Source organism: Montipora capricornis, chromosome 8 (assembly GCF_036669925.1).
Source record: "Montipora capricornis isolate CH-2021 chromosome 8, ASM3666992v2, whole genome shotgun sequence".
Taxonomy (NCBI): Eukaryota; Metazoa; Cnidaria; class Anthozoa; order Scleractinia; family Acroporidae; genus Montipora; species Montipora capricornis.
The window spans coordinates 19,845,668-19,861,823 of NC_090890.1; the positions used below are offsets into that span (position 1 = coordinate 19,845,668).

The following is a 16,156-nucleotide window of genomic DNA, read 5'->3' on the forward strand; positions in this document are numbered from 1 at the left end:
CTTCTCCACAAACTCATAGACTCATAGGCAGCCCAAGCTCGAGTCACTACAGCCGTTGAGAATTTAAACGCGTAGTAAGACTTTGTATGGGAAATCAAATACAGTCGATTATAAAGCCTAAAAAATGCTCAATTTAACTTTCATTCAATAAAGGGAATAAAAATGACTCACCTCTGGTGTATTCTTGTGCCTTTTGGAGCTTATTACACCGTTTCGGGAATTCTGAGTTTTCAGTGTTCCAGCTCCATGGTTACGAGAAGCCGCTGTAGGGATGGGGTAAGTGTTGTAATGACTGTACCTCATCGGGTGGAGTTAATTTGACCTCGGACCCAAGCTCCGTGTCCTCGTCGGTGATCAGTTGCAGTTAAATTCATCAGCTATCGTGGAAATCGAAGCAGAAAATGCTCATTTCCAGCCAAGTGCGTGGGGTTTTTTAACGATGAAACATTCAAGGAGGTTCGCAAAATAATGTGGCTTTAGCTTTGCGTGAAAAAAATCTTGGCTGGGATGGATTTTCGAGTCGCAAACCGCCTCTGAGCTGACAACGGTCGGAATCGTAGTGTGCAGCCTTGACTTCGTCTTAGAACATTGAAAACACTGAATGCGTTTTAAATTCAAACGGCTGTCTGTAGTGACGCGAGCTTCGGCTACCTATGATAGACTAAGCTCATCTGCATCTGACGACCTGGAATAGAGCACTTCGCGATAGAGCGTCCGCAAACCGGTCAAAACCTTAGGGATCAAAACGGCCAGTAATAGCAATCACAAAGAACCAATAAGAACTCTGGACGTGTAAAGTGAGGGCCGTGATTGCTCGTAACGTGAGTGAGCAACGCGAGATTTCCTTTAGTTTTGCATCTGATCAGTTGAGAGACTGGCGTGAGTTTTCAAGACCAATAACAGAGCGAATAGAAGCCAAACCAACTCATTTCCCGATCATTTTTCTACATATTACATTTTAGGTAATGCCCTGGTTCATTTGACGAGTATTTAGGTTATTTCATGCTTTTCTTTAAATCCATTAGCATCAACAAAATGTTATGCTTTTTTTTTAATTTTCAGGAGGATTGTTCAAAGTTCAAGTTTATTTACCGTATCCTTACTAGCTTCTTTCTTTAACGCAACGTACTGTCTTAAAATAGGTTCCTTCCGCATCAGAAAACTGTATTAAGTGGATTTCCTATTTGGCAGACAACAGCGAAAGTCTTGAGATTTTCTTTTCGCATTAACCGCAAACTGTACTAAGTGGATGAACGGACGCGAGACTACATGTTCTCTTGATGAAAGCATTCAACAAACTGAGCCCCAGTAGCGCCCCAAAATCCGGAGTCTATGTATGTCGGACACTTGGGAGCGTAAGCATCGACGACGAATGAGACGACGACGAAGGAATTATGACGTCATGTCTGTAAAAGACTGGGTAGCGGGTTTCGTTTTCGGCGGGAAAAATAAAAACTTAAGCAAAAGCCCCAAACGACGACGGTTATAAGCCCCCCCCCGCCCCCTCTAATTTTCCTGTGTTTTCTTTATATTAAGTACTCTTGCAGAACCCTGTACTATTTCAAACACAAAATTAGGAAAGATTGCGGAGCAATAGTAACAGAGAGAATAAAGTGCAGGAAGCCTCACCGGCGTGAACTGGACATTAAAATTTTAAACAATGACAGCGAAGATGAACAGCGCTTCCGGTTTTCGCGTTCCGGTTCGTTCACTTTGTTAAGTTTTGCTTTCGTTCCTGAAATTGAAATTTATTCGATTTATAACGAGGCTTGAAAGTTCAATTAAAAATTAGTAAATTAAAAACGTATTTCCATCAACACTGCTGTGGCACATTTCGAAACGGATACAAGCCCCTCAGTTTATAAGCCCACCCAAAACCCCTTATGAAGTTGTATGAGCCCAGGGCTTATAACCGGAATTTTACGGTATGCCGTCGTTTAGAGTTATGCGGACTGTTCTTTTCCTCATGCAAAATGATGGCGTGATCGATGATGAAGAATTCATATTACTGTATGAGCAATATTTTTCGAGAAACCCAGATTTTCTGTACCACGGTTGACGGTTACCCTGATTTTGACCTTGAAGAAGTCGATGAATCTGAGTGCTTTGCTGAATTCGGATTTAGAAAAAGAGATATCGTGGCTCTTTCCGATGTCCTTCAAATTCCTGCCATCATTGAATGCGAACAAAGGTAATTATTAAACAAGCAAAAGTTGAATGTGTTTTTTTCAAGAACTGAAGCAATGAAAATGATAACTTATTTACTTGTATTTGTGTAGAATATAACCTTATCTATATCGACAATAAGAAATTGTTGTTGTTCTTGTTTAGATCTATTAGTGATGGTGTCGAGGGTCTCTGTATTCTTTTAAGGCGATTGTCCTATCCATGTAGATTTGGAGATATGATACCAAGGTTTGCCAAACCAGTACCAATTCTCAGCATGGTGGCAGACCAGCTGTTGGACCACGTATACAGTCACCATGCCCACAAGGTTACACAATGGAACCACAACATTTTAGGTCCAGTTGAACTTCAGACGTACGTCGATGCAACTGTAGCCAAGGGTCCTCCTTTAGCGAATTGCTTTGGATCCATTGATGGAACTATTCGCCCTATAACACGTCCAGAAGCAAACCAGCGCACAGTTTACAATGGCCACAAAAGAGTGCATGCGTTGAAGTTTCAAAGCGTTGCAATACCTAATGGTCTAATATGAAACCTTTATGGCCCAGTTGGTGAGGGAAAAAAGGTATTTACTTACAGGTTGTCTCTCTATACATCACCTATTTATATCCAGTTTCAGTCTGTTTAGGAAAAACTGATTTCTATAAAACGTATTATTATATTATTATTATTATTATTATTATTATTATTATTATTATTATCATCATTATTATTTGCACTACTATTTGTAATACTGTTTATCCACATTATTAATTCTGTCATATCATTTGTACTATCAATTATATACTGTAATTAGATTAGTCAGTTTTAGTTGTAATTTGTAATTAAAAATGATTAGAAAGGGGGGACATGACGCTGGTATGTTGACTGATTCAAGGTTGCTGGACAGCCTTGAGCACTTTGCGTTTAATCCTGCACGCCAACCCTTCTGTCTCTATGGAGATCCTCCCTATCCATTAAGAATCCACCTGCAAGGTCCCTTGAAGTTTGGTGCTCTCACTCATCAGATGCAACAATATAATGCTGCAATGAGCGCCGTAAGAAGTTTTGTAGATTGGCTGTTGGCGATGTTGTAACCTCTTTTAAGTTCATGGAATTTGAAGCTAATGCTACGTGGTGTGGGGAAAATGCATGTTGTTTCATTTCTTCTCAGGAATGCTCTCACCTGTCTGTATGGAAACCAGACATCTAAGTTTTTTTATCTCAGCCCACCACGCCTTGAAGAGTACTTTTCTTAAATGTTGTGATACTGTAGTATGAAATTGCACTTTGTCTAAAACCTACACATGAAGATATGTACTTGTCTTACATGATACTTCAGAACAAACATTTTGTTTTCTTGTTGGAGCAGTGGGGCTGTCAGATTTTTTACAGCTAAGTGATCCTTATTATTTTTCACCTAGCTGTAAAGCCCCACTGCTTGGTATAAAAATGACAAGAAAGTATGTGGGCGTCTTGGCTTGCTTTCCCAACAATAGAGGCTGAAGGGTAAGGAACAACACTCAAAGCAGAAGAGTTTTTCTTGACTTCTTTTCAGTTGCTACAACTATAAAAGATAGACAATGCAATGTTGATGTTCATTTTGACATGAGTCAACATCAATAAAAAAGTTATGAAACTGATTAAGTTCTGACCTGTACAAAAAAGAACTCATTTAACTTAGTTTTTTCAGTAAACGCGCCAAAGTATATCCATTTTTCAGTTTGTTATTATTTATTTTTTTTTGCTAGTCAAAACACATATCTGAAGTTGGGTTGGTAGGTTTAAAATGTATCCCGTGGCTATCAGACTTTGTACACGGACCAGCTCCTGGCGGAGACTCTGAACGTTGGCATGGTCAATGGCAATTCAGCCGCTGGGGCAATAGCGTCCCATAACCTTTTCCCCCTTTCTTGGGCTCCTCGGTATGAAATGAAACGGTTTTCCGAGACAAGAGTAAACTTTCACGGACCACATGATGACATCTTGTGCTCCTGGACCACTGGAAAATGTTTGTTCCTGTTCACGATGTTAGAAAAATAGAACTTTAGGTGCCCAATTTTTAAAGCAACCTTGAGCAACAATTTACTTCACTAATAGCTGATGTAAGTTTATTGGCCAAAGGTACCGAGGAATGGCATCTACACAAAGCCCTGATACTTGCCCTTTCTTCGTAGTGTCCCTTTGACCAAAGAAGCCACGTTGGATTTCCTTCCTGGAAAAATACACTCGTCAGTGGCGCATGTCACAGAAATAAGTATAAATAAACAAAATCCGCTAACACAGGCTTTATCTACCAATAAGGAATCAAATTAATTCATTACCAAATAAAATCCAGGGTATACACAGAGTTTTCGCGAGTTTTTAAAAGGGGTTAAATTACTTACGTTTTCAGGAGAACGCCACCACTCATCAAGAGTCAGTCGTCGACGTATGCCCGACGACGGCTTGACTGAGACTGACATACGCAATGCATTCAAAGCATCCCGAATTTACTTCCGGCCTGATCTTCGTCCTGCCATTCGTCCGTCACTCCCTACTTTAAGATATCTACATTGTTATATAGCTGGAGTTTTTCCGCGCTACCACGCGCGCCCATTCATTGGTAGTTCATGGTCCACATGGCAATTTAACAATGATGAAACTGTTTACCGCCAAATGCAATGAGCGGGCAACATTGCGAAAAACTATGACGTCAAAACGGGGGACAGGTTCACTGTGTACCGCCAAATGTTTGACCGCTATGTTGCACGTGAATCAGAGCGTGCAGTTGAAGGTGGCCTTGATGTTGTCGCTGGAATCTGGGCGCTTCTTTCAAAATGTTTGACCATTTGTTTAGCTAATATAACAAATCACTTAATGACTGGTCCCTCCGGGAAACAGTTCATTTTGTTTCCCTCGAAATCTCATGTTTTCCTCGGCTGCGCCTCGGGGAAACATTGAGAAGATTCCTCGGGAAACAATGAAGCTGTTTCCCTCGGGACCAGTCATTAAGGTGTTTAATATTCCCTTGATTGCACAGTAGGAAACAAAAAACCTTTCTTAAGAAAAAGTTCAATTCACACTCAGTATTGACGGTTATAGATATGTAACAGAGTCAGATTAGTCTATAATTTATAGAGGCGTTGTACTACAAGAATAACTACCAATTCGCAAATCGCATCTACTTCTTCAACGGCATTCCTGCAATCCAATCTCTCTTCGGCGCGATCTGCAGTTAAGTACATCACAAGTCCAAATTATCTCTACCCCCGTTGCCAAAGTTGTTGAGGGGCAGAAAACCACAAGAACCTATAGCTTAACAAGTTACGCCGAAAGGGGACGAAGGCAATATTTAATTCATCAAACCACACATCATAGAAGGGGTTCGCCGTTTGTTTTTTTAAACAAATTTGCAACTGGATATGGCTAAGTCCACTTTCAATTAAGCTAAACTCTAGGAGTCCTGAATTTTAAAATTTACAACCAACTTCTGTATCCTGTGAACTCGTAATTTGACATTATCTAGTGAAAATTATCCTCTTTGAGCCTCCGACGGTAAGTAATTCTGAATATTCCTAATAAACAATTGCACTTTATCTAAGGTTACATGACCGATTTTAAACGGAAAAAAAACATTGTGTAAAATAGGTGAATATTGTGAAGTTGATACCTAAAATCAAATCATTATCGAACTTAATACTTTCAAAATTCGCTATGAATTGCATGAATTAATCCACGTTTTTCTATGTGGGGAAGCATCAAGTACAACGAGGTTATCAAATTAACATAACCATCATGTTTTACATGGTAAAGACAAGCGAGTAATGTCATGTGCCTACCAATGTTTTTTTTCACCGCAAGGCGTTTTTCTGGTCTCCAATATATCACGTGAATGTGGAGCCCGTCAAATGGTCACGTGTGCCTGGGATTTCTGACCGACGAAAGCTGGTTACCCACCCGCTGGTTTCAAGATGTTTTTGACGTGGAGTATTCGCTTCTACTCATTCGCTCCTTGAGTTGGCAAGCGCCGCTGACCACACACTGCTTGATTTGTGTTACAAGAACAACAAAGTGGTATACCGAAGAAAAGGCCAAGGAAAGTGCTTTAAACGCCAAATAAATGGAAAATTTGAATAGTAGGTTTACTATAATATCAAATGTGAGTATCGGTCCACTGCATTTGATATTGTTTTCTGAAATAATATCTACTACCAGGTTGTCTGTGCTGTTTTAAAACTATTCTTTTTCAATGATAAAGGAATTTTAAGGTTCAAAGTGAAAATAGAATCATGTTAGAAGAAAATGTCCGCCATTTCCAATTCGTAGGCTTGTCCAGTAAAATAAAATGATCTCGATACGCCTGTTCTATTTGGTTTCATAAGCAAGTTGTACAGAGAACATTGATGTCAAATACAATACTCAACAGAGGATCGTAATGGAAAAAGGCTTTACTAATTTTGTGTAGTTTTTAAATCAGCGCTCTGATTAAGGGACATTCTACTTAACGTTTTTAACAATCCTTCTATTGTTTAATACACAATCCCCGACAAAAAAACAATGCTCCAGCAGACATTCCAAGCTTCGCTAAAATCAAACGCTACTGTAGACATTGTTCTCAATTCAAGGAAAAGAAAAAAATATTGCCAATCCTTCCTCTCGGTAAACCTAAACGCGGTTGGTGATAAACCAGCAGCAATACATGCAGCCATGCAGGCACCCTGGGCCTAGCATTGCATGCCAGAAGTAGCAGCTGAGAACTCTCCCAAACACCTCCTGTAGAGTACCACCTGCCGCGTACCACCCAGCTGCAGCCACACAGGCTACCAGACGGGTTACAATCCTGTCTGGCCAAAATTCCATAGGCACAGTGGAACCCGACTGAGCAATCTCGGACTTTAAACAATGGCCAACACCAGCTACCAACTTTACAAACCCAACGCCATTTCACTGTTCTTGTGCTGAAAACTTAATTATCAATCAAAGTGAGATTTGTCTAGAACGATCATTTAGCGGACCCATCCTAACCTGATTATTCGAATGCATAAATCGCTATCTTGATAAATAGGCTTGAGTATGTTTTCCTAATGCTTCTTTCTTTTGTTTACCAGTCGATAGCACCGAGTCTAGCTAAACATAACGTAACCTTGTCTCACCGTTTGCCACTAAGCATTCGAATGAACAGCGAAAGAATCACGTGATTAATTCTGAACAATGGAAGGGCGATAAACGATTTGCCAAAAACTTTCGCAACCTTGTCACCAACACTCTTTTGGTTCATTAGACGCTAAAAATCTTCGTTGCACTAAATGCTTCACGTATTAAATGTGGTTGGGCTATGGGGTAAACTAGCTCGAACACCAAGCGCAAACGGGAAGGCACCAGGAGTCTGATAAGCAACTCTTATTATTTCACTCGCTGCAGTCTCTGTCTCTGCTTTTCTAATTCAGCTCTAAGTAAATGCTCTTAAATACACTATCGGTACGCATGGGAGAGTAAACCAGTTCTACAAACGTCTAAACCAATTTTCACAGAGAACTTTCGAAATCAACAACAACGTACGTTGAACAAACAACCAATCTTCGAGAACACAAAGCTAACCAAAACTTTCTGTTGAAGACTTTTTAAACACAGATCAAGGACAGAACACGACCAGCGATGACGATTATCGTACGGAGAATTAACGGCCCGTTACAATACAGCGGCACGAAACACATTAACTTCAAAAAAGTAAAAACAAGTGTGATCTTGCAGCACAGAGTACAAATCCAGGGCTCCCACATACTAGACCCGCGTAAGAATTTTCAAGATGACTTGACAGGAGCGATGCCAAGCTAATAATTAAACTTTTCAGCGCGCTTTATTCTTGGATTTCACATGAATCGTCAACGGGGCCGCCCATGTTGGGGTCCCCAAACAATGAAATGGCGGCTATATTGGGTGTCCCCGATTCCATCCTCCGGGTAATTTGACAAATCTATCAAGTATGCTAACATCTTTTCGTTGAAAAACCTGGCTGTTGGATCACGTGAATTGAAACCCAAGAATACATAAACGAACCCCTTGTACTTGTACATCTTCAGTGCCGTGAATTTGAACAATCTCAATTCCCACGCCTGCTGTAACCCGAAGGTCGTGGCGTTCGATTCGCCACCCTGGTCAGAGGTTTTTCTCTGGTCCTTGGAGTGGGTCCATTTTTCCCCATTAGTAGGGCTGACGCTCACATGGTTTAACATGGGTTAGAGAAATCTAGCACTTCCAAATTACTCTCTCATAGTTAATTCTGGTGAAATCTAAGTACTACCGGACGGCCAACGTTAAGCAATAAACGTAATCCTTATTATAGTAAACTAGGGGTTGCTTAATAGCAAGTTTAGTGCTGCGAGAGGGACGAACGAAATACAACAGCAACGACAAGAAGCTTTATTTTGCACAACCATACATTTACAAAAAGTACTTGCAAAACTCAACTAAAATTACGTGGGAGGTTTTAAAAATTACATTGCTAACGATTTGTACAGCCTCTGCGATGTTCACTGGTATTTTCATTTCTTTGTTGCTCTGGACTTTGGTCATTGTGGTGAACAATAAGAGTGAAATGTATAGGGTTAATGTTTATGTTGCTTTTTGGAGTTCGACAAGTAACATGAACTAGAAAATTGGTCAGAGGCTAACGACGCGGTAATTTCACATATCTGTGATTAATTTTGTTTGTCTTTATAAATTCAAAATTCTGGAGAGCACAAGAACACATGGAAAATCACTTATTAATTTAGAAACCTATAGTAACATATTTAAAAAACTGTAATATTATCAGGATATCTAAGTATCTAAAAGGCAATCAATCCATTGTGGAATTGTTTTTTTGAAGTCACTTCTAGGTGCTTTAACATCTTCATCAAAATTGTTGCTGTGCGAGCCTTAACGGAAAGGAGCAACACTAATTTCGACAAAAACCGTGATGAGGGTCCTGAGGACCGCTTTATGGAAGTGCCACCAAGAACTCGATTCGAACTTGCCATCAGTCTACGGCACTACGAAGTTCCACATGAGATGCCGAAATGCGCATTCGCCAGTTGTAGTTGCTGAGGCGTTTCAGTGGAGAGTTGCTGTAAGGTGTTTACCTCGCGAGTGTTTTTTCCTGCCCTTTTTTCGCATGGCAGAATATTGCACACAAATTAATTCCGTATTTGCATGGCTTCTTGCGGGCAACAGCGAAGGTAGGAGTCGTCCCTTCTTCTATATTTATTCGTTGTTGTTGTACGTAGTCCGGGTTTTCCCAGTTGAAGCTGAGCGCTGAAGGCGAATCGTCACAAAACCAGTGCGGTTGATCCCCATCGATGCGGCACGGGGGGAACGGCTTCTGCGATGGATATGGCTACGAACAACACATTTTAAATTCTCTAACAACATTAATCAAACAATGGGCCAGATGGCAGGCCTTTAGCCAAGTTTTGCGAAGATCGCAGGCCAAGCGGTCGAAAAGATCGGCCGCTCCTCCCTCCGACACTGATTAGTCCGAGTCAGAACATGAACATCACCCTCGCCGCTCACATTCTTAAAGAGCACGAGAAAATACTCCATCGAACGACGATTTAAGCCCTCATGCGCAGGATGACCTTGATGATGAAGACCTAAAACTGCTCACCGAGCAATCATCGGCCACTGGTCAGCACGGGAAACTCCCGTCCCGGAGGCTAGGATCCTCCAAGATATTGCAAATGGTTTCGAGGATGATGACGCCACCGGCGACTAAATCATGCAGCAACTGGCAGACATAGCCACAAAACGTTGGGGGAAGAAACTCTCTTCAGACAAGTTGACAAATTTCCTTGGTAAATATAAGCGACCTGAAAACTGTGTAGACATCAAAGGCACAAAGGTCAACCCCCGAAATATGGAACCAACTTAACCCCAGTAAAAGAAAAATTGACCTACATTTGAATACCATCTGCAGTGCTGAAGTACCCTGACTAGCCAATATTTATTCGGGGATGAGCTCGCCAAACAGCCGCGGGATGCTAGGGAATCTAGCAAAATTAGTCACTCTGTGGGTCACGTCTTCACATCGACGCCCTATACAGGGAGCCATCGTTCCGGCCACCAGGAGCGTTATAAAGCTTTCTTATGGAAAGGTCAACACAGATCCCACAGAAACAAAAAGCCTCAGCGCAACGAAAACAAATAATTGACCAACTGTTAGCAATAAGAGATTAGGTGGAGTGATTTTGCTACATTTCTGCCCCGCCTTTTAAGTTATTTACATGACTGTTCCCACAACTTTAAGGCGGGGCGAGTCGCTGCTCATTTTGCCGCATGGAAAGATCTTACCGATGATCGTGTAATTTTTGTTTGATGTTTTGGGAGCCAGTATTGAGTTGCACAACTTTTTAAGGATTAAACCACTGCAAAAACCGTGTACGATCAAAACTTTCTCTACATTGGATCAAAATAGATCGTGACCACACCAAAAAAACTTTTAAAATGGAAAATATACTGTAAAGTTGGTCAAGACAACGTGAACATAGGCGTTGTAACAATATTTCGGCTGGCCAACACCAGCCTTCTTCAGGTTTATTGAATGGATAAATGCTTGTTCAAGATCTTTATATTTACCGGAAATGACATAAAAAGGCTACGTGATGTGTAAAATTAATAAAACGGAAATGCATAAAAAAGAGGAAAGAGAATAATACATGATCCAAGATAAAAGAAACAAAAGAAAATTAAAAGGTAGCTAAACTAAATTACATTTCATCTCTTCTGTTCAGGCCTGCAGGCTGCAGTGTTTTCCTCTGTGTATGAGGAATGCCTCACGAGCCTTTCTGAGGAGACACGGCTAGTGTGCAGTCGTTCGGGCGGTATGAGGATCATGTGCCCCTCCGCGTGACCACTGGTCAGGAAGTGTCGTGACACCGCAGTGGGCGTATAACTACAAAAGGGGTTTATAATAGGTCGCCTATGTTCATTAAAGCGGTCTTTAAGACGAAGTTTGGTCTCTCCGATGTACTGAAGATTACATTTAGTGCACTGAATCATATAAATTACATTAGGGGTTTCACAAGTAATATGTGATTTGATTTTCAAGGTTTGTCCAGTACTATAAAAAGTATATTGATTACGGCCATCCCTAATCAACATAGGTTTCCTGGCCACGCCTTTAATGAGCACGAATATTCTGTTGTTCACCAGGAAATACAAAAATTGATCCAAAAAGGGGTTATCATGAAAGTGAAATACTCTCCGGGTCAGATTGTATCAGAAATTTTCTTGCTTCCTAAGAAGGATGGAACTTTTAGGCTCATACTTAACCTAAAAAGTTTTAACGAGTTTGTGACCCATCATCATTTTATTCAGACCATAATTACGTTGGTCATACCCAGTTGTTTCATGGCATCCAATGGGTTGTCGTATGCCCCCCGCCAGTTCATTAAAATTCCGAAACCCCCTATAGCCACTTTACACAAGCAAGGACATATCTATTGTATACCTGGATGACTAGGCGTCGACGATTGTGTCAAAAACGTTATAGACACCACAGTCTCACTTGATAAGTTGGGTCTGGTTGTCCACCGTGAGAAATCCACTTTCATTCCCTCTCAGGTGCTGGTTATTCTGGGATTTATCATTAATTCATTAACCATGACAATCCAATTTACCTCCCTCCCTTCTCCTTCGTTCCTTTGTTCCTGTACCACTCACTTCGAAGACTGACTGGAAATGTGCATGCACATCTCATGTGACTCTTTCGTTCCGTACTGATGACAAGATAGAATCTCGATCAAATTTCAACTTACAGGTAAGTCTCGTTTAATCATGTAATTTTTAGCCAAATTCTTCTCGTGAGAATGATTTTGAGTATATGAAGTATGTCGGATGAGCGGCAGTAGTTGCGGATATGTGCGTGCTCCGCGAGTTTGAGTAATGGTCGTGGGTCGTGGGTCTGGGTGTGGGTACAAGTTGTGGGTACGGGTGTGGGTAATAGTTAAAAATTGATGGTTAATAGTTAATTTTTAATAATATCAATAATATTAATAGTACTGGGTCCGTAAGGCTGTTATTATAGGCGGGGAGTGGGTTGTGAGGCTGAGCTCTCACTACCTTTCGAAATACTCCCAATGGCGTGTGACTCTAAGAGCCTCTGTCCACTAAGTCCAACTTCTGGCTTCCGCGTGGCGGAACTGGCACCACCGACAGGAGAAGAGGCGAAGGCGAAGCCACTGGCGCCTTAAAACCAGCTGCCCAAGGTAGATGGGGCTCTTAGCCTGTGAAGGCAGCCCATCTAGGGGAAGGTAAACCCTGATTTTAACTTCCACTGTCTTGCCGCTATACCTGATCTCAGAAAGGCTTCAGGAGTAAACCTCGAGAACAGATCCGGAGTGGAGCCTCTAAGGCGGATTGCAGGTGCTCAGCACCTCCTTCCGGCAGCTTCTGCAGTGAAAGTAGCCCCAAGTTGTATTGGTTCTTCCTTTCCCTTGGACACAGCCAGTTACACCAAGAGGGGGACACTGTCATATGGGCAGCCCAGCATCTCCTTATCTTTCCGCTTAGGCCTTAGCACAAACTAGAGAGGGCACTCCAGCAGTGTCGCAAGACTCCGGCACAATTTCAAACCTCCACTGCCTTGCGGCTACACCTGATCTCAGGAAGGCTTCAGGAGTAAACCTCGAAAACAAATCCGGAGTGGAGCCCCTAAGGCGGATGGCAGGTGCTCAGCACTTCCTTCCGGCAGCTTCTGCAGTGGAACTAGCCCCAAGTTGTATTGGTTCTTCCTTTCCCTTGGACCCAGCCAGTTACACCGAGAGGTGGACAATGTCATATGGGCAGCCCAGCGTCTCCTTATCTTCCCGCTCAGGCCTTAGCGCAAACTGGAGAGAGCACTCCAGCAGTGTCGCAATGACTTTGGCACAACACGGGAGGAGGCTCTACTGGGTGCATAGAGCTCAGGGGACCCTCCCGACAAGCGAGCACGTACTTGCGCCAAGCAAGCTGGAACATTCGCACCATGTGCCCTAGTCTCTCCAATGACCTTCAGCTAATAGATGACTCCCGCAAGACCGCTATCATCCAGAAGGAGCTGGCACAACTCAACATCGACATTGCCTGTCTCCAGGAAACCCGGCTGGCCGACAGTGGGTCACTTATGGAAAGAGACTACACCTTCTTCTGGCAAGGCCTGTCCCAGGACGAGCGGAGGCAGTGCGGCATGGGTTTTGCGGTGAGGATCTCACTGATTGCCACCACAGAAACCCCCTCCGGAGGGTCATTGAGAATCCTTGCCCTTCGCATGAAAACGTAGGCGGGCTTTGCGAACATCATGTCCGCGCCAGGACTGACCTCCATCTCAGAAGTCAAGGATCAATTCTATGAGGAGCGATTTCAACGCTTGCATTGGGACCGACTGGCAAGCAAGGCCTACCTGCCTCGGGCAATTCGGCGTCGGAAGGATGAATGAGAACGGGCAGAGGTTGCTCAAACTCTGCTGTCACCATGGCCTCCACGGTCATCACTGATCAGAGCATGCAGCTGCAGCGTTGGGTGGAGCATTATCTCGAGCTGTGCTCAACCCTGAACATCGTCACAGACACTGCTCTCAATGCCCTGCCTGGGTTGCCAGTCATAGAGGAGCTTGACAACACGCCGACAATGGAACAGCTCAGCATAGCCATCGACAGTCTCTCCTGTGGCAAGGCACCGGAGAAGGACGGTATCCCGCCAGAAGTTTTGAAGCATGGGAAGCAAACCATCCCGCAACCGCTTCATGAGCTCCTCTGCCTGTGCTGGGAGCGAGGTCACATCCCTCAAGGCATGAGTGATGCCAACATAGTCACCCTGTACAAGAACAAGGGTGATCGTAGTGATTGCAACAACTATCGCGGCATCTCTCTTCTGAGCATCGTTGGCAAAGTCTTCACTTGGATCATCTTGACCCGCCTGCAGAGCCTTGCTTCGCAAGTCTACCCTGAGTCACAGTGTGGCTTCAGAGCCGGGAGGTCGACAGTGGACATGATCTCCTCCCTCTGTCAGCTGCAGGAGAAGTGTCAAGAGCAGCAGCAGCCATTGTTCCTCGCCTTCATGGACCTCACCAAAGCTTTTGACTTGGTGAGCAGAAGCACCCTCTTCAAGATCCTCTAGAAGATTGGCTGCCCTCCAAAGCTCCTGGCGATCATCACCTCCATTCACCAGGACATAGCCCACTTTCATAAATGGCGGCCACATTTACATTCTTTTGTATTTATGTTAATTAGACCTACTGCCCTCATTTTGAAACGAACATTCTTTTGAAATTTGCTCGTCCTAGCGAGGCTAGAAGGGCTTATTAGCATTAAAACAGAAGAATATTTTATTTGGCCGCCATCATGATGGCGGGCCACCATGATGATGGCTGCTTCGATGGGGCCACCTCCAATGCGTTCCCAGTCAGCAGTGGACTAAAGCTGGGCTGTGTCCTTGCTCCAACCCTTTTTGGTATTTTCTTCTCGATGATGCTCCAGTATGCCTTTATAGACTGTACAGAAGGTGTCTACGTCCGGACGAGGTGAAACGGCAAACACTTCAACATCACCAGACTCCGCGCCAAAACCGAAACTTACATGGTGCTCATAAGGGAGCTGCCGTTTGCAAACAACGCTGCTTTAACATCCCACAGCGAGGAGGGCCTCCAACATCTTGTAGACAAGCTGTCCCACACCTGCAAGGAGTTTGGGCTAACGATCAGCCTCAGGAAGACCAACATCCTGGCGCAAGTTGCTGAGTCCCCCCCAGTCATCACCATCGACAACACGGAGCTGGAGGTTGTGGACACCTTCACCTACTTGGGCTCCACTGTGTCAAGCTCGACTTCGCTCGATGCTGAGATCAGCTGCAGGATCGTCAAAGCAGCTGCTGTCATGGCCAAACTCAACAAGCGAGTGTGGAGCAATGACCTGTTGAGAAAAAGGACCAAGATGTGCCTCTACCAAGCTTGTGTCCTGTCGACTCTCCTATATGGCAGCGAGTCGTGACGACCTATGCCAGACAAGAGTGGCGACTCAATGGATTCCACCTCCGCTGCCTTCGGCGCCTGCTGCACATCAGGTGGCAGGACAAAGCCACCAACACCGAGGTCCTGGAGCACGCTGGTTCACTGAGCATGCCATCACTGCTCATTCAGCGACACCTTCGGTGGCTTGGCCATGCACATTGAATGGAGCCTGACCGCCTCCCAAGAGAAATCCTTTATGGAAAACTGCGGTAGGACGTCCATCACGTGGGTCAACCACTGCTGTCCTACAAGGACGTCATCAAATGAGACTTGAGATCTGCACTAATCGACACCAGTGCATGGGAGGACATCGCCAAACACCGAGATATATGGCGGCAAAGTGTCAAAGCGGGGGTTTCAAAGGCGGAAGCGAATGCTAGAGTGCAGGCTACAGGCAAGAGAGCGGCAAGGAAAGAACGCGCAGCCTCTGCAAGCATTTTCACAAGGCACGTCTGCTCCACCTGCAACAGAGACTGCCACTCCAGGATCGGGCTACACAGTCATACAAGATCATGCCCAAATCCCCAGCACTAACCATCACCTCTTCGAGACGAGGATGCCACTAGACTAGTCTAGACTACTAAAAATAATTAATTATTGTTATTATTGTGATCTGTGAGAGGCCCTTTGTTAGAGTGTATCGTGACTTGGTTAGTTTTTCCTCGTAAAATAAGAGTTGGTTACATAGCCGTGAACGGTGAATCACATTTTTTTTTCCCTGGATATTGCGACATGACTTTTTTTTATTATTATTTCACGAAACGCGATTTGAACCGTTAGTTTCATTTCAGAAAAATATCGAGTTAGCGTCTCAAAACAAGACTACGTTTAGAAACATGACGGTGACTACATTACATCATTATGGGCCCCAGGTCTCTCCATTCCAACTGGTAATTTAACACGTTTTACCTTCGTTTCGTGAGATGGCTATTTCAGATTGTGTGAAACGTGAATCTTAGACAGGAAGGTTTCAATCAAGATGATATC

At 43.5% G+C, this 16,156-nt stretch overlaps 1 pseudogene; it reads left to right on the forward strand.

The window, feature by feature from the left end:
- LOC138060626 (ubiquitin-conjugating enzyme E2-17 kDa-like) overlaps nt 1-6,268 on the forward strand; it is a 13,151-nt pseudogene extending 6,883 nt beyond the window's left edge.
- The last annotated feature ends 9,888 nt before the right edge of the window (nt 6,269-16,156 follow it).